This window comes from Emydura macquarii, unplaced genomic scaffold (genome assembly GCF_026122565.2).
Source record: "Emydura macquarii macquarii isolate MOO-44397 ecotype Brisbane River unplaced genomic scaffold, CSIRO-AGI_Emac_v2 contig_1253, whole genome shotgun sequence".
NCBI lineage: Eukaryota > Metazoa > Chordata > Testudines > Chelidae > Emydura > Emydura macquarii.
Genome location: NW_027131390.1, coordinates 66416956 through 66436112, shown reverse-complemented (window position 1 = coordinate 66436112; position 19157 = coordinate 66416956). Strand labels below are relative to the sequence as shown.

At 39.1% G+C, this 19157-nt stretch overlaps 1 long non-coding RNA gene across 4 annotated transcripts in view; it reads right to left on the bottom strand.

The window, feature by feature from the left end:
• LOC137154132 (uncharacterized) overlaps nt 1-17927 on the bottom strand; it is a 209461-nt gene extending 191534 nt beyond the window's left edge. For 3 of the 4 annotated variants that reach the window (XR_010920094.1, XR_010920095.1, XR_010920097.1), the window contains exons 1-3: nt 15344-15455; nt 14781-14871; nt 13334-13406 (exon numbers count right to left, since the gene is read on the bottom strand). This is a non-coding gene — a long non-coding RNA (uncharacterized lncRNA). Of the gene's footprint in view, nt 1-13333; nt 13407-14780; nt 14872-15343; nt 15456-17847 lie in introns of those variants that run through there. The other variant, XR_010920096.1, reaches the window with a different exon arrangement.
• Nucleotides 17928-19157: the final 1230 nt, after the last annotated feature.

Genomic DNA, 19157 nt, shown 5'->3' with positions numbered 1-19157 from the left:
GGACATAGAAGATCTGGGGTTGAGTATTTTCTAATTTGTCCATATGAATGTAGAATTAAATATCAAGGAAATAAGCATCAAGAAGTGTAAAAGTAAGGCACTTACATCCTTAATTTTTATTTCCTTTAATTAGCTAGTCTTATGCGAATTGATTCATCTATCTAAAAGGTTTTATACTGCTATCCATCGAGGTAGTATCTGAACACCTTCCACATCAAATCAACGGCAGTGGGGAAGTTCCTAGTGGACACGTCTCCCTTTTTTTAGTAGAAACTCTGTTTAAGGTAGGGTGTTTGATTTTTTTTTTTTAAGATGTTACTAGTTTCTCTCCTCTCCTCGTCCACCCCCTTTTTTGTGTTATTGGTAGGAGTTTATTAGGTAGAAGGGGGTGTCAATGGTATGTGACATTATTAGGGCAGAAAGCCTTTCTCAACGGGGACAATTTTGCAATGGTCAAACTCTGGATCTGCCCCATCTCCTCTGGAAAATTTGTTCCATGGCTAGATCCCTCATGACTGAGAATGCTTTGTGCTCAGCTCTGTGCTGGGCTTTCTGATCTGCATTGCCCCCAAAGGAGTGCTGCTGTCATAGTCATTCATAGATCAAAATTAAGTCTTTCATGTAGCTGGGCCATGAAGATTGAAACCAGGGCTTTAAACAGTCATCAGAAGCTGACTGGGAGCAAGTGGAGAGACTTGAGCACAAGACTGATGGGCTCCTGGTGGCCTAACCCACAGAGAAGGCAAGCAGTGGCTTTCTGTGCAGCTAGAACCTGTGCATCTTCAGCTTCAGACACAGTCAGTTACAGTAAGCCAGCCTAGCTGTGGCAAATGCATGGATCAGTGTGGCCAGATCCTCATGAGGGAACAAGGAAAGAAGTTTCTTAGTAAGCTGGAAAGCACCAAGGGCATTTTTAGATACTGATTCCACCTGGTCATCCAAGCTTAGCAAGGAATCTTACAGCAGTGGCGCTCTACCTTTCCAGACTACTGTACGCCTTTCAGGAGTCTGATATGTCTTGAATATCCCCGAGTTTCACCTCACTTAAAATCTGCTTGATTACAAAACCAAACACAAAAATACTGAAGTATCACAGCACACAATTACTGAAAAATTGTGTAATTTCTCATTTTACCATATAAATATAAAACAAATCAATTGGAATATAAATATTATACTTACATTTCAGTGCATAGTATATAGAGCAGTATAAACAAGTCATTGTCTGTATGAAATGTTAGTTTGTATTGACTTCGCTGGTGCTTTTTATGTAGCCCCTTGTAAAACGAGGCAAATATTTAGATGAGTTAAGGTACCCCTTGGAAGACCTCTGCGTACCCCTGGTTGAAGTCCTGTAAGATCCTGAAGCTTTGACCCACTAATAAATTAGGATTGTATGCCTTCAAAGGAAGGTGGAGACAATATCTCAGATAGTTTTTCAAAGCACTTCTCTTTTCTTACCAGCTTCACTTCAGTTTTGCCTAGAGGTAGCTTGAGCCAGCTGTTCTTCAAAGAACAGATTTCTGGAATTATTTTAGAGTCAGTGGGGTTGCAGCAATTGAGCAAGAGATACACGCAGATGAACATCATCACCGTACTGTTTCTGTAATCAACAAAGGTGGATATTGAATCCTCTCTTTGGATCAAGAGCAAAGATCATGTTGATTAAGAAGGTGGGTTGTGTGTTTAAGGAAAGAGATACTGAAAATTAGTCCACATTTTATTAGAAGATATCTATATAAATAGATAAGTATTTAGTAACCTTGATTTGGTGATTTTGTTTGGATATATCCTTAGTTTATTTTTGTCTTAGTTGCTTCCTCAAGCCTTTAGTCTTTGTGACATTAAGGAAGGTTTAGTTTATTGTGCTTAAAAAAGAGAGAGAGAGAGAGAGAGAGAAAGGCAACTTTTCAAAAGTGCAAAAAATATAAAAAATTTTCCACTCACTTTTGTTAAAATATTTTAAAATAATCTTAAAAAAACTTTTGAGGTTAAAAGGTAAATTTTGCAGAAAAATTTGAGCAAGGCAAAACATAGGCTTATAATTGAAGTTATATTTGAACCTTATCGATAGAGAAAAGTCCTGAGAAAGCAAGGATATGCATTGCCATAGAAGTCACATTATCTTAAACTATGCTTTGGAAGTATGGTAGGTAAGTCACTAATCAATCCCACTCCACGCCCAATGCAGGGAACTCAGGCATTAATGCACTTCAGTCCCTCCAATTCTGTTGCCTGTAGGACACAATAGTTTAGTCTTCTGAGGGCTTCAATACTTTGATCTAATTCTGGTTGTTGGCTTGATGAGAGGTGTCTGGATGGCGTTTAGTGGTCTGTGGTGTACAGAAAATCAGACTAGAGGATCTGGTGGTCCCTTCTGGCACTGAACTCTGACTCCCTAGGTTATGCATATGCAGTGGGGCTCGGGTGGGAAGAAGTCACTTCATCACTAGTTTATATACTGTTTTTCATCCAGTATAATACTGGTAAAACACTTCTGTCTATGGTTCTGAGATGAAACCCCAAAAACAACATGAACTCATTACTTGATTCATATTCTGGGTTTAGAATATTCATCAACCACTCAGTTAATTGAGGCCAAATACATGTGCACGTTATACACCCAAAGAGACTTCGGCAAACCCCTCTGGATCCTGACGCAAACAAGATGGTTGTTTTTGCCACAGATCAAGTATTTTACCAAATTTCATTTATGTTGCTGGATTTATGTAAAGTGCCAGCTACCTTTCAAAGGTCAATAAAGAGACATTCATGCATGGTATAATGTAACTTACCTCGGTAAAATGGCAATTTATAGAACTTGCTGGCTGGAACAAGTTAAGCATCTGGATTCAGTGACTGCAGCTATTTCAAATGCCAGGTCAAATGTCAGCCAGAGACAGTCCATCCCAGCCTTTCAAGAGACCAAATACTTGGGGACATGCAGTAGGTCCTGAGGGAGTTTTAGCAAAATTTGGTATTTGAGAATTAAAGCAGCTGGAGAAATTGACTCTCTCTCTGGTCTGCCAAGTATCACTCAGGAAAACCTCCTCATCCATGAAAGGTCTTCAGTGTGTGCCTAAAGGTTGATCATCTGCTGAACAGGGATGGAATGAGTTGGAGTATTTTCCCGAATTGAGGCCTTTGATTATAAACTCCACGGGAGAGGGATTTTTATGCATTTACTGTGAAGTGCCCAGTTCATCTGAGAGTACTATAAAATAAAAGATCATAATCAACAGGCTTCTATTCCATCAACACAAATAATCTATAAGAAATGTTACAGTATTCCTATATAAATAGACTCATAGCAATGTAGCTATTCTGATATTGGAAGAGCAATAGGCTATATTGGTAAATGCACTTTTATACCCATATATTACTACATCTCCAGTAGGAACAGTACCTATAGATAACGATATCTGTAAAAATATAAATCACTTCCCTAATCAAAATAGTTAGAAGTACAAAAGCTATATGCAGGCCTTACCTACAGTTGATGCAAGTGACATAACAGGAAAAAAACTTGCAGTGGAGCTGAAATGTGCTTACTGCATAAAGGGATTCTGGGAAAATACCTGGCTATAAAAACTAGGTTAGGCTTAAAGCAGAGAAGTTTGACCTAATTATCAAGGCAAGAGGAGTTCTTTAAGTAGACTTTCAGTAGTTGTTTTAGCTGTTGCAAACAAAGATATCAAAGGTTATAGGATCTCTCAAATACCAGGGACTCAAGTGCCTTGTTGAGGTTGTTTGGTTAATGTTTATTTTTCCTGTTCTTTCACCACACATATAGGGTGACCAGATAGCAAAATCGGAACAGGAGTGGGAGGTAATAGGCACCTATATAAGGAAAAGCCCCAAATATCAGGACTGTCCCTAAAAAACTGGGACATCTGGTCATCATACCACACAATTAAACCAAATTGAAGTCTGCTAATTACACTTCTGGAATGAAAAGCAGGTTATTTTTCAAAACGTCAATGCTCTACCAAAACACAAACCTACCATTGGGACACATTGGGTTTAATACTCAGGTGCAGCTTGGTAGCTCCAGACCATTTCATTTTCAGTCTTGGTTTGTGCAGCAATTAGGTCACCTTGCCCTACAAACAGTAGGCAAGTAAAGGGCTTTCTTCTGATATTCTGATAAATAATAATTAGCAATAAAAATGATGAATTACTATAAGCAATATATTGAGAGGTACAGAATTTAGCCACCACCTTCAATGGCTCCTGTTTCTCAATCCTAGCAATAGCTTGTTTAAAGTTATTTGTTCAACTGAATTTTTTTTTACATGTTTCCTGTGACACTGTTGAGAAAAGCAGCCAGATCTTTGTGCTACAGCCACTTTGCCACCATCCAAGTGAAGCAAACACAGTCCTAAAGTCAGTACAACCACTTCAGTGGAGGGTGTGTGTGTTTGTGTCTGTCCTTCAATGGTGAAAATCAGGCTTTCCAGCTTCTATTCTTCACTCTTCGTGGCTAGAGCTGGAGAGAACATAACATTGGAACATGGGCGAGTCTAGAATAGTATTGAGTTAACTTCATTAATGGCAAAGGATCTGCCTAATCCTGCTTAATAACAAATATGGATGCAATTCATTTTCCTTATTGCCCTTTCCTTGTCTAATAGAAACCAGACCTACTTTGAGCCTTCTTATTTTACCAAAAATAAAATTGTTTAGTTATCTGCCCAACTTTCAGTTTGCCCTATTAGTTGCTGTTTGAATTAGTTTAATATGCAAGTCAGCTTTAAATCTATTTCCACTTCTTTAGTGTGGCAAATACTTAGCCCTGCCAAGTTGCTGTCACATTTCCATTCATGCTAGTGGCAGCAGTATCAGCCACACTGCATTTTATTGTTAACAGTGTACATGCCTGGAAGTAGTAGCAAACTGTAATAGTTTTGATAGACAAGGTCTGGCCATTAAACCTATTACAGTAGCCAACAGTATCCTAGTGATTTCATTGCATTAATATAGCAGAGTGATGTCAAGTTGTCAACACATGGGATACATATGGAGATGTCGTTTTCTATTCATCCTAATGACAGTACCTCCTCCTACCCCTATGAGTCTTTACCCACAGCATTTTGTTTGGAGAATCTGGTGAAGCAATCAGTATTATTTTCAATCGGATAAGTAATTAATATTGCTCATTAAGCCCTAAATCATCATTAATTTCCTTACATCTTTAATGTAGTCAAGAGTTTGACAACTTCTAAACATCAACGTATACTGTTGTTAAACATAATTATACCATTCTTTCACTTAGGCAAATGTGTAAGATTAAAATAGTTGAATCCACATGGTAAAGGAGTGGGGAGTTGGGGGGGGAGAGGGGGAGACACACCACAAAGCTTTATTCTACTGAAGAGAGAAATCTTGCAGTGAGAGAACGGACTACATGATCTAGCAGATCTTTTCCATTACTAATTCCTTCCCTGAATTTGTTATAACGACCCAAGAACGTGAATACAGTTTTAGTTTGAGACAATGAAAGCACAACACGAGTACAGAATGCTTATTTAACTCTGTTCTGCCAGGATTTTTCTGTTAAGTGTTATTCTGTTCTGTTAAGTGTTATAATTTAAACTGGGCAAATACTGGAAAAAGTGTTATTCTGTTCTGTTAAGTGTTATAATTTAAACTGGGCAAATACTGGAAAAAGTCAATGAACATTCATTTCAACTTCTAAATGTATTTCATTTGACCTTATTTTCATTGTGTTTTAACAATATATTCTAAGACGACAGTTCACTAGCCAGAGTTATGGCCACACTGAGTATTGGAGAATAAGTGGAAAGCATGAATGGTCAAAATGTCTCCATCAAAACAAGGGCAAGGTTTAAAACAGAAAACTGGATTTTCAGCTAAACGACATTTTTGCAAAAGTGTCTACTTTCCATGGAAAATTTTGCTTTAACCCCTTCTGCCGCCCCTCTCCCCCCCAAATTAATATACTTAAATTTCAAAGTTTTCCATTTTTGGCAGAAAATGAAATGTCTATTTGGAAATGTTGCCACAGAGCCTAATGAAACTTGTAGTTTGGATACCTCACTCTTTTGTACCTACTCTTTTGTATGGGCTAAGTTTCCCATTCAGACTACATCTCCCTGGTTTTAAAGGACCCAGGTGTTACAGGCCCTTTCAAACGGAGTGCTATAGTTGCATGCACATGAATGATTAAAAGCAAGCATGTGACCTACAGAAAGCCAGATATAAGGCTTCTTGCATCTTAGGCAGGGGCAGCAGGAGGAGACACCCCAGTTAGGAAAGCCCTAGCATGGGTCTCTCCATAACAGCCAGAAAGTGCTGCTAAAGGAGGGGGTGTGGTCTCCTACTGCAGCTGTTGGAAGCTGCTAAAAGCTTGGGTGCTTAGTACCTACACTTTTGAGTTCATTTGCTCTTGTTTGGGAACCTCTCATTTGAAACTAAAACCAGCTCTTAGGAAAGGGTTGGATTAGATGATTGTTGGGGGATTTAGAACTTGTCTACATGAGAAAATGTACTGCCAAGTACTATACTGGTATAGGTAATATGCCAGTAAAATTCCCTGCGTGGAAAAGAACTAATTCTGCTTTCCTAGCCAGCGAGTTTGGCCACCAGTTTACCTCCACAAGGGAATGTTTTGTGAGGTCTCTGAAATGTGAAGCAGAAAAGCTACATAGAGTTGACGCATCATGGCTGGGTATAGCAGGCTCTCCTCATCTGCTGCCAATAGTCCTACACTTCTTCTCATGACTCAGTCCTCCAGCCTGGCACATTTAGTCCCACCCCTTCCACAATGAATAAGAAGTCAATACACTAAACTCAAACAACTCTTTGCCCCTACCCAGGATCCCTCTTCTACAGACTTTTCACCCCTTTCCACGTTCTGCAGGGCTGTCGTCCTGCTCTTGTGAGGGGTCATGACTCTCAGGGTTTTCTCTTTGGAGACCTGGCTCCAAATTCAACAGTCCATGTGTCAGGGTATTTCCTCACCACATTTCCCAGTGGCCAGTAGGAAAACCCAGGCACTCCCTCTACTCTGGATTCCAGTCCAAGGACCCTGTAGTGAGCAGCTAAACTCTGTTTCCTTTGACTCCTCACTGCCACCATGGAGTTTTTCCTGTTAGGGTAACCAACTGACATGAGTCCAATTTAATGTAACTATGAACACTAATTTCACCTTGTAGCAAAATAGCCCATTTTGGCAAGCTGTAAATAGTTAAAATGACAAATTTAACTAAATTCTGCATTCAGTAGCTAGCTATCGATATAGCTAGCTTAGTAGCAAGGTAAACAACCCCGCCCCGTGGCTGGCCCCTAACCCCTTCAGCCCAAGGCCCCTTCTCACCTGGCCCTGCCCCTTCCATGCCCCCCCTCGCTCACTTGCCAGCCAGCCCCAAGCCCCCCAAACTCTCTGAGGCTGGAGCAGAGCAACCTGGCAGGGCAGCTCCCCCAACTTCAAGCCTGGAGAGGAGCAGCCCGGACAGGCAAACCTTCCCCCACCCTTGACACCGTATTGTGCGGGACATTGTGTGGTCATTATGGGATACGGGGACAAAGGATCCAACTGCAGGATGGTTGGTCACCCTACTTCCTGTCTTGGCCTTTCTTCAGGCTTTTTCTCACAACTCCTCCCTACACTTTACTTCTGCCTCTCTCTCTAGGTGCTCCCTTCATTCTCTAGCAACCAAAAAAGGAACTGCAGAGTTCTCTGTCTGAAGCCCCTGAGCTTCCACCCTTTATGCTCACCACACAGCTCCTACCCTAACTGAGCCTGGCCCACCCTCCAGATGCAACCAGGAACCTTAATGGTGCTCTTTAGCTCATGTTAACCATTTTAGTGCCAATGGGGGGATATATATCACCACCATAAGCTACTGAAGTCTTCTCTCCTCCTCAACTTCCAAGTGATGAAGAGAGCAACCATTGTCCTGGAGGCCCACAGGGGGGAGAGGAACAGCTCCTAGAGCTGTAAAGCAGAGGAGCAACACAAACCACAAGCCACCTTCCCTACCAGAGTTCTTTGGTTATGCCTATGCTAGCATTAGTCAATGCTAGCTAATAGATTCAAACTACTACATCTTTAGATTCCTCTTGTAGAAGGGAAGCTGTATGTTAACATGCGTTAGTTGGTTGCGGAGGGCCCTAGGGGTTCCTTCCTTTCCCTTGTGCATATAGGTCATATTAGACAGCCAGGAGGGGGAATGAGCATGCTGAGTAGCCATCCAAGGAAGAGAGAGGTGACTCATGCAGTAAAACCACTTGAACTTTCACCCTTTCAAAATGCTTTAAAAAAAAAAAAAAAGTCATGGAAATACATCAGTGTAGCATTTTGTAATTTAAAAAAAATAAAATAAACCTGAGTTCAGTGGCAACTTTGAGCACACATCACTCCTTTAAAGAAAAAAAAAAGTATTACTCCATTATTTAATATAGGGTATTCCCACCCCTCCCCATGCCCATCCATAAAATGGTTTCCTTGTTCTCCTCCAAATGTGTATATGCAACTATTAATATTCATGTGAGCCACAGGACAGTGTATAATATCTCCATCCAAGTCTTTAATATTCTAAAGTGCCTCTTCATACCATAATGCATTTTTCAAGCCAATGACTGCATAGGTCATAAAATATAGTACCCACTCAACTTAGAGGTCAATGAGTGCTTTTGTAGCCACATCTTTGGCAAATCATGTGGCACATATCCACTTTGTTCACTCTGCCCGTGATTGTCGGCCATCCCTCTGAATGTCACTACTAGAAACTGCGACGATCAAAGATATGAACCATGCTGCTGTAAAGTGACCTTCAAGTTGCTAGCACACATCACACTGTGTGACTGAATCAGCCTTCTCTAAATGCATTTATTATTGCTTTTTTCTTTTTAATACCCATTTCAGCTTTCTTTTGAGCAATTCTTGGATGACCATTGATTTGACACCATTTACAATAACATGCTGTTTTCATAATATTCTGACTTATTGAAGTGTTGAACCCATACATATCCCTGCAACTCAATTTTTTTTTAAATTGAGTTTTCTTTCCTTACGCAAATACAAGCTGCTATATCTAATCAAATCTGGCAAGGATTCTAAAGAACACTTACTCTCCTTCAACACAAATTTTATTGGCAACAAGAATTTCAGTCTTGGAAAAATAAACTGGTTGCTGCTTAGTCTTTTCTTTACTTTTATGAGATATTATTTCCTAACTGCAGGTGTTTCAGGAAAACTGCTTGAATTCCCTTAAATTATGTCTATTAAAAGGTTACTAGTGACAGACAACAGATTGGTGCATGTAAAACAGATCTTATGTCAGATTATTAGCCCACTGTTTGACTGCGTGAGGCCACTTATCTAGGTAGATTTTCTGTTAATTTATGTGCAGTATTTGAAATACACAAAGAGGTAGCAGTATAAGTGACATCTAGTCCAGTGCCAATCAGTCTAAAGACAAGGTGTTTTCTTTCACAGAGCTCTTGAGGAAATTTAGCAAGATTAGGAGAGACACACTAGACCTGTGGGAAGGTTATTGCCATTTTATTTCTTGCACTTTTTACATAAACAATGCTGACATCTTCTGGCAAGCTGCAGTTACTGAATTCTTTCAAGTAACTGCTGTGTTTGGGACTATGCAGGACAGCAGAGCCACACCAGGACAATGTACGCAAAGGATGACTAGTATAAAGTCTACTGAAAATGAGTGAAACAATCCAATGGAAATAATTGCTAGAACAGAGTGGCCATCTGAGTTATAATAGTTACAAATGGAAGTGATATAATAGTTAAAAATGAAAGTATTAGGCTGAGTCCTTCCCTCTTCCCGCGGAGGGTTGTTTCCCTACAGCAGAGTCACCATTGCTTTATCTAGTCTTTTTTTTTAAAAAGACGCAAATGACAGGGGTTACTTTCCCTTGCAAGACTAGTCCACATATCTGACCAATCTCATTCTCAGGTCTTGACCCTACAAAATGATCCACACAAAAGAAACCCCATCTCCACATTGAAAGTAGTGGACTTCTGCACAATCACAAATGTCCATCTGATAAGATCCTATTGTACGATCAGGGCCTTAATTTGAAAAAACCCCAAAAAACTAATGAATCTCTCTCTCAACTGAAAAACAAAATTCAAAAACTGAAATTTATGCTTAAATAGCCTTTAATTTAAGACTAGGTAAGAATGATCTGAGAAAAACTTGTATGTGGGTTCCCTTGTGCAAAATTCCCAAAACAAAATACTCAGAAAAATACAAGATAAAAGTGGGCTGCCTCCACAGTCATTTGCAGGTTTGGGGCCTTAAATACTATATTACCTCTCCTCCTACGTGTCAACATTATTCCTTAGTTCTGTAAACAGTACAGTAATTAAGCTTAACGGAAGTTTCCTACTGCATATGTGCAAAATTCATTTTTCAAGGATAATTATTTTTCTTGCGAGCTACCTAGAAAGCTATCTTGATTTATTCATGCACAAAGAAAGAAAGAAAAAGCTTTAAATATTTTTGAAAAAGATCATCCCCATTTGAGTTAAACAAGTTAATAGATTTTTTTCTAATACTGGTGTTTTGAAGAAAAGTCAGTTTTGGGCTGGCATCAAAGTATGGAAAAATGTGAACTGAAATGACATGTTCTTAAAAAAAAGGGTGAGCCTATGTCACTGGAAGCTACAATGGAAGTATAATCTTAACTAGTGTTTCACTGAATTAGTGCAACCATTAGCTACAATCTTCTCCTGCAAATAGATAAGAATCCATTTCTAATGGAAAGATTAGGATAATGGGAGTTGCCTCCAGGTCAAGTTCCCCAGACATTTCACATTAGCAGATTTTCCTCTAAAGCAGGATCCCCAGCATGAAGGATAAGGTGTTTCTCTTTAGTTTCTTAGTTCTAACTCTGACAGCAGCATCTATAGAACCATCATCAGTTAAATTAGGTAGCTAGCAACTCATTAAGCCCAAAAATTAAAATGGTGGAAGAATTCTTAACATTATATCCTGCCTACAAATTCAGATTCCCTGCCTGGCACAATGCTCATTTCTCATGCTAATTATGGGACTGCTACTCATCACTGAACTATAGAATAGTTTTAGATATTTGATCCAGAAGGCAAATCCTACCTTAAATATGTAACTGTCATTTAGGTCTGAAAATTATTCTCCATAAGTTTATGTAACTCAGCAATTCTTGTTAAACCCGGGACTTGGCAGATAGGAAAATTTAGCAGAATACTACTGGTGAAGACCTAACCTGGTTTAGTGCATTAGCCTTTCATCTTTTGAGATCAGAGTGAAAGTACCCAAAACACAAGAGTAAAAGAATATGATGGTCTGATCCTGGCTTCTGCTGGATGTTTATACAATGCCAGCAAACATTTAACATAATCAGAAGTTATGACAAAAAGAGACTTAGGGATAAAGTGATAGGACAAAATAGCTACACCATCCTTTAAGGCTCTTGCATAGACAGGCTCTTACAGCCCTCAGTACAGCAAAGTACTTAAGGATGTCCATAATTTCAAAGCATGTTAGTATTTCCCTTGAGGTCAATGGGACTATTCATGTACTTGAAGTGAGAGACACGCTTAAGAGCCTTGCTGGATCAAGGCCTCTAAGTCACAGTTTCCATGGAGAGAGAGAGAAAATGAATGCTCATTAATCCCATGATTTAATCAACTGTTAAGAGGGACCATCAGAAAACCACACAGAATACCATACATAACACCCAGTTCCACATAGCTTTGTCACTGCACAGTATCATGTAATATGTACCTATATCATGACTGCTCCAAGACTCTGGGCTTAGCCCAAAGAACATTGAAGTCAATGGAAAGACTTCTACTGAATCAAGCCTCAAGTCCTCTCTATTGACTACTATAATTGTATAATAATATATATAATATAATATAGTACAATTATAGTATTATAATACAACTCCCCTTACAGGATACCTAACTTTAGCACAGGATACCTAACTTACTTCCTACTCAATGTCTAGCCATATGAGTAAGTAACTGAGTAGTTAGTAATGGAGCTTAGAGTTAGTAATGGAGCTGGGTTCAAATCCACATTATATCGATATAGACAAAATGATGGCCCATATGAAATGAATGGGTGGTCTCAGTCCACATTACATACACAAAACCTCTCCAACACAGGCACTGGCATTAATGACACCATTAACAGATAAACCAAGGCCTAAATGGGCATAGAGACCGACCTACTCTTTCACCTCGGAGATAGTCCCTCCAGGTCAGAGTTGACTGGTAATATGATAGGAGAACATTGCTGTCCTGAAACTATTGTTTAAATTAGCAATAGCTGTCAATCTAGTGCCTTTCCCTAGTACAAAAACACACTTTAAAATATCAAGTGCTATAATATCACACACTTCTAAAATACTCTTGGTCCATTTTTCAGAGCTAGAATAAAAGTGGCATAAAGTCATCCATCACCTACAGGCCATTTCATTTAGTCAATTAAGAAAGAACAGATTGCTCAAAGATTTATAAATCCACATTTTTAAAAAAACATGAAATTCTAAAACATTAATAACAGTGCAAGAATATGAAAGAATTAGAAACCTGTGCATTAATCAAAGCAGATAAGCAACCATTTCTCTTGAAGATAAAAAGTGGAATAGCCAGCAAAACTTACAATACCAACAGGCACTAAAGATCAAGGTGAAAAGGAAATACCATTAAACAGTTCATAAAAGCAAATCATATGGCTTTTAAGAAAATTAAGGGTGTGATAATGACCAGTTAAGAATGTTAAGGCACTTGACTTTGCCTTGACTCTTCTTAACTGGCTATCTACCCAGCAATATTCTTAAACCAATCAGATTTATGTAAAAGATATATATTCTAATACAACATAATGTCTTAAATCAGGCACCAGATGATATCTTTGAAGCACAAACATTTATAACAGCTTCTAGAGCGTCACAAAGGATCTACTACATCATCTCATTTCTTTCCTGCACATGAAGGTTTTTCACCAGAGTATAGTTTCAGGCACTTTATCCGAGCTAGTTTTAGAAGTCCTAAATGATTGGGTTCCAGTATTACCCACCCACAATGTGCTATGCTTTTTCAAAACATACCAGAAGAAGTGGTCCTTGCCCCAAAAGCTTACATCATTTCCCTACAGACAGAATATTTATTCAGTCTAAAGCTTTTCCATCTCTTAAGTTTCAGCCCTTTTCTTCTTATTATAACTCCTTATCTCACACAATCATTCAGTTTCCAACTCGGTGTTAGCACCTTTCAAATATTTGTGTGCTGTTTGATATTTACCAAGAGTTATGAAACATTTATTACTTGCTTTTAAGTATACAACTGTACCTCTTTTTTCCTCCAGGAGTACACACTGATTTTGAAGAGGTCGCTCCCATGGACATGTTAAATGTTTAGTCACCTACAAAATTAAAAATGAGATTTTAACTGCAAATATGTCAGAGGCTCAGATAACAGAAGCAAGTTTTTCATTAGCTCTAAATATAAATAAATAAACGTCAGGCTGTGGAGAGTAAAAAAGGCATCTTTTCACCACAACAGTTACTTTGCAAATGGTGCAAGCATTAGCAGTGGTGCTTCCAAAAATGACAATTCAAGATAGCAGAGTGAGGATTGTGCAGCCTATTGAAAATGGGATACAGAGCCTTTTGCCCATGAGTAATTGAAATATAGACCACATTAGTACTGATCTAAAATTGTTACCATTATGAAGACCTGCAGGAAATAAGCTAATGGTCTAATTCTAGTTTCTAGGGAAAAAAGATATCCATTTCACAATACCCCTGCCACATTAAGAACTAACTGCCACCTTTGTTGTCAATTACTGCAAAGAATTCAATGACTCTATAATCCAGCATGCTATCACTGAGAGAGAGAGAGGACCTAAAAGCAGAGAAGCCACTGAAGAAATTAAACCAGATAAGCATTCTAACTATATCAGACCCCTCTCCTGAACCCTAATATGAAGAGCAAAAGAATTTAAGAAAGAAAATTAGCAGCAGGGTATACACTGATGTACTTCAGTCTCCAACCCAGGGACCTATAGAAATAAAAATATCAGGGAAAAATCACCTCAGTGTTCCTTCTGTATCTAAAGGAACTAGAGCAGTCAAAAGTCTGCTTCCTGTTGTGAGCCACCATTTTGAATCATATGAATGAGCCTACAGATTCTCCTTCTTTATAACTGCCTCCAGCACCACAGTCCAGCTTTCAAAGAAAGGGGAAACTGCAATATCTTTTTCAGTTGGTTTTAATTTAATTGTGACTTTTCTTTTTTTAATTCCGCATTCTCTGCTGTTGAATACCCTCTTGCTTCCTTCTGGCTAGGGGAGGCTCAGTAGGAAAATTGTTTTAATAGGGTTTTAGAACAGAAAAACAAACAACAGATGAATCTGGGTGAAAGCTGCCCAGCTGATTGCACAGAATGTAGAATGTAAGCCTTCTTGTATTGTGGCCAGATGGCATATATATAAATTCAGGTCCTGACCTGACCTGCATTGAAGTAAACCAAGTCATTCCCCTTGACTTCCATGGGCATTGGATCATGTCCCCAATGCAAGCAGCCTGTGTTAAGGTGTATAATAGTTAAAGATATTATAATACATATACTTGTGTTTAATGACTATTATTCTTCCTCCCAACACTCTGTAGCCACCTAGAATAAACAGTATTCTTCCTCCCCTCACCGAACCACTGAGAGTCTACCACCCAGGGTTTCATGCTACATCATAATATGCTGGACTAATCTGGTATGGACACTGAAATACCCACTCACCCCTATAGGGAGTTCCTCTAGTTTGGGGACAAGGCACAATGCTGGATATTGCAGGAACACTCACTCTACTGCCGTCCATAATCCATCTGTTCTGCAGATAAACAAAGAACTTCAATCTCCAGGCCAGTCAAGCCTATACCCTTCACAATCACTCAGTTACAAACAAAAGTAAAAACCCACCAATATTTTTAATACATTGTCAAAAATATTAGAATTAAGTACCCAGAATTAAATGTCATTTGTTCAATACATCTACTGAATGTAAAATGATTCCTTTACATAACCAGGGGCCAAAAAAGACACCCTGGCATTAGCAGTTGTAACTAACTCTATTGACAGATATAGATATCCACCCACTCATGACACAGTGAATCTGCCCCATAATCTGCAGACAAATTTTAAATTTAGAAAAAAATTCAAAGTAAACTTTACATTAAGCAGCTAAGGGACACACTGTTGATGCTAACTCAGTATAACTACTTTGGTTTAGTCTGAATCTTTCAGAGTCACAGTTTACTAGTGTGAACGTTATTTCAGCTATATATGTTTAATTAGTTACAGACTTCTGTTGTTCTGTTCTTGACCTTTCTGCCTCAATCAAAAGCAATTGTGCAATCATTAATACTGCTATGTTTTTTCCATTCTGATTCTAAGACCTATAACTGCCTCTACATATTTATCCTTAACAAACTGGAGGTACTGTAGAAGAAAGAAGCCTGATTGATTCTGAGTTTAGATTAACTCATCAGTACCATCTGCGTAAATAGCTTGCATGTTTGCTTTTAATGATGAGAAGGAAATATCACTCATTACTTCAAAGGCACATCATGCAATTATCTGCATTCCATCTTTAAACTACTTATTAGCTTATTTGTTGCTCTAACCAATTAGTTTTTGTGGTTGAAGTTTTTACTCAACATGGAGAAAATGAGTTTCTTTGTGCTAACTAAAGCCGATTGGAACATGTACAAAGAAATTTCATCAAAATATGCTGTTTTGTCAAAGACAAAACATTTTGCAGAGATGACCAAGTTTTCCTCAGAAAGATTTTTAGGAGAACCAGAGCATGTTCTCATAATGTGTAGCTTGGTGATTAAGGCACAGCCTAGGATGTAGAAGATCCTGGTGCAAGTCTCTGATCTGCCTGATTCAGTTTGCTTTGGGATGAAAAACTCAGCTGCGTATCAGGCCAAACAGAGCCTTAAACAGAGCTCTGAAAGCCTTCTACACCACAAGCCAAGACCCCAAACGCTAGACTACAGACACACAAGCATCTTTCTAAAAGCTCTGGTTTTGATCACAAAAATGGACTTTTTCACAGAATTCTGTTAGTCTGAAAAAATTAAGGTTTTGTTTTTGTTGTGGAACACAAACAAATGTTAAAACTTCAAAAGTTGCTACAAACAGAACTATCCAGTTCCAATACTAATCTCATTCTTTTTTCCCCTCACTAGAGTTCTTTTTTTAAATAAACTATTTTAGACCAAAATCCCCTATGATCATGCAGCTTTCCCCCAATTCCCCTATACACACATTATAAATAGGTGCCTAAAGAACCATCCATTTCCCTTGGGTAAGTTGGTGGTCTGTAGAAGACAACAACTAGAACTCTATCCAGTACTTCATCTGGTACATAATTCAACATTTTCTTTTCAATTGTTAGTGACTCAGAAATAGGTAATGTCGTTTTTCACAGAATGACACTCCTCCTCCCTGTTTGACCATTTGATCCTCCCTAAATAGGTTAAAACCATTGATTTTAACATTCCAATCATGGGAGTCATCTTACCAGGTTTCAGTAATATCAACTAGATCAAATTTGCATTCATAAGTAATTCCTCTGGTTTGAAATCAAATACTTTCTTCTCTTCATGTCCTTTGTTTTCTTGATTAATTTTGTTCTCAACTCCAGGATACTAAATGAGTTATCTTTTGTTATTAGTGTAATGCCCTCCTGACTACTCTAGCCATTTTGTCTCCATGAAGATTGACCACTAGCAGGGAACCACTTTTGATCATCAGCACTCCTTCCTGGCAAAGTCAAGAGACAGAGCAATTCTGCCTCAGTTTCCCTCCTTCTTTGATGGACCAGTTGCTGTCTAGCCCACTTGTTCATTATGACCTTATTTAGTCAATGCTTTAATAAACCCTTTTTCTGGGTTTGGTAGGGGAACCCCAGCCCACTCAGGTCTGTATGACAGCGACCCTTTATGATTTGTGATGTATATGCGCAATGAGAAACTCACGTAAACAGTCATAGTAAGAGTTTATTGTTGCTGCTTATTTTGTTTAATCAGGAACAGCAAAACTACAGATGACTGCCTGCTAGCAAGGAGAAAGCTAAACTGAATCCTCCCTTCCCCCAATCCCTTCCTCTCTAAGGAAGAACTCCTGGGTAGTAACAGTAGTAATCCTGGTGAGTGCATTCCCCTACATAAGCTACAGTGCCCCACTGCATACATAAAGTGGGTGGCAGCAGTCTCTCCCTGCCACTTACTGTTTCCCTGGCCTACTTCCTACCATGCATCTCTTGCAGGCAGTTCATTAGGAACACACCCCGTGATTCTTTATGCCACTAGTTCAGCTTTCTAGGCAGCTTCCCACAAGTCAGGAGATGAAGATTCTTGGTCTCAATGGCTCCTCAGCCTTTCTGGTAGCCACCTACAACCCCTTTACCTCCACTGCCTTCTTCCTCTAGAGCAAATACAAGGGGATAAGCTCCCTTCTACAATTCTTCTCTTTTACTTCTTCCTTATTGGCCCAGCAGTCCTTCCTTTATAGGAACCATCCAGTTTGGTTATCCCCAGCTAGGCCTAATCCTTAATTAACTGCCTCCCCTCCAGGTGCCATAGGATGGGCTAATTGGATTTGTTAGCTCCCATTAACATTGTCACTGCCAGTAAGGGGTTTATATAGTCCATCACATTCCCCTTCTACTGAGATGAAAGCCACCCAAACTGTACAGCTCCATCTTGCCATAAATGGATCAATCTTAATTAAATCAAAATTAAACCTGTCTATCTTACACCTGTTATCAAACTAGTGGTTCACTTCCATAATCTTCTACCTTCTGTCTTTCTTTGCTTGCAGGACCAGAAGAACCAGAAGAGGATCATTTGGACATTTTTCTCTTTCAGTACTCTCCTGAGTATTTGAAGCATCCTTCAATACAATGTCATTAGTACTGATCTGCACCATCTCCACTGGATTTTTGTCCCTTGGTTTCATTCAATGTTGGAGCTCATTCAATGTTGGAGTGATGGCTTGTGTTGTGACTTTGAGAAGACATCACACCATCTTGTTGTCTGCCTGTCCCTTGCAGAATGTTCTTTCCATTCTTCTTAATTTATAGCCCCCCAACCCCCCAATAAGGATCATCTGTTTCCCTTGGACAGATGAAGATCTCTTTGTGGGTAAACTTGATTTTCTTACAGATTAAGCCAATCATTGTCCACAGGTGTGTCCTGAACACCTGATCATTACATTTGACCAGCTGGATCTTCAGATATATCTTCCACAATTTCCATGCTGGGAAACTGGTATCCAGTGGAAACATCTAGCTGTGTGCATTTCCTCCTTGGCCACTTCTGTCTGGTGGTCATAGCATACCTGCCTATCCTTGTCTGCCTCCAGCAGCGTAAAATGACATCTTGAACTCTTGCCTCTGATGGTTACTAACTACCAAACCTCCTCCCTGACTTTGTCTCTCTCTCTGATTTGTTGGTGGCCAGTTACTTTCTTCCATGAATCTGTGTAGTGATGCTTCCCAAACCTGGTGGTCCAGGATTTCTCTGCTTTTCTGCTGATCCACAGCATCTGTATTTGCCCTTCTAAACCAAGAATTTTTTTCTTCCACCACAACCACCAACTTGTCCTTCATAAATATGAAGTCCCTTCTGGCTTCAGGCAGGAAAGAAAACAGGACATATTAATTGTGGGTCACTGCCACTGTTCCATCACTCGCCTGCACAATATCAAGTGCAGAACTGTACCTAGAAGTAAAATCTTTCACATGCTCGCTCCAAACTTCCTCCAAAACTTTCCTGTTTGCTGCCCCGTTCACATCTCACAAATTCTCCAAGCAAATGACTTTTTTATAAGCTGCAATAATAATTCTAAAGATTTATTAAACAAAGAAAAATTAGAGGATGAAAACAAAGTTATAGCAGCCACTTTTAAACATTTTCTCCCTTTTGTTAAAATTGACTTACTCATCTTGGTATTATTACATTCGTGCAATCTGGCTAGGATCTGCTTTATTTCCTAGTCATCAAAAAAGCCCATAAAAAATCCAGAGACCTGAAACTTAAACTGCAGTTATCTGTCAAGTGACTAATTGTTCTTGATAGACCTGGTTCATGGTGTTATGTGCACTTT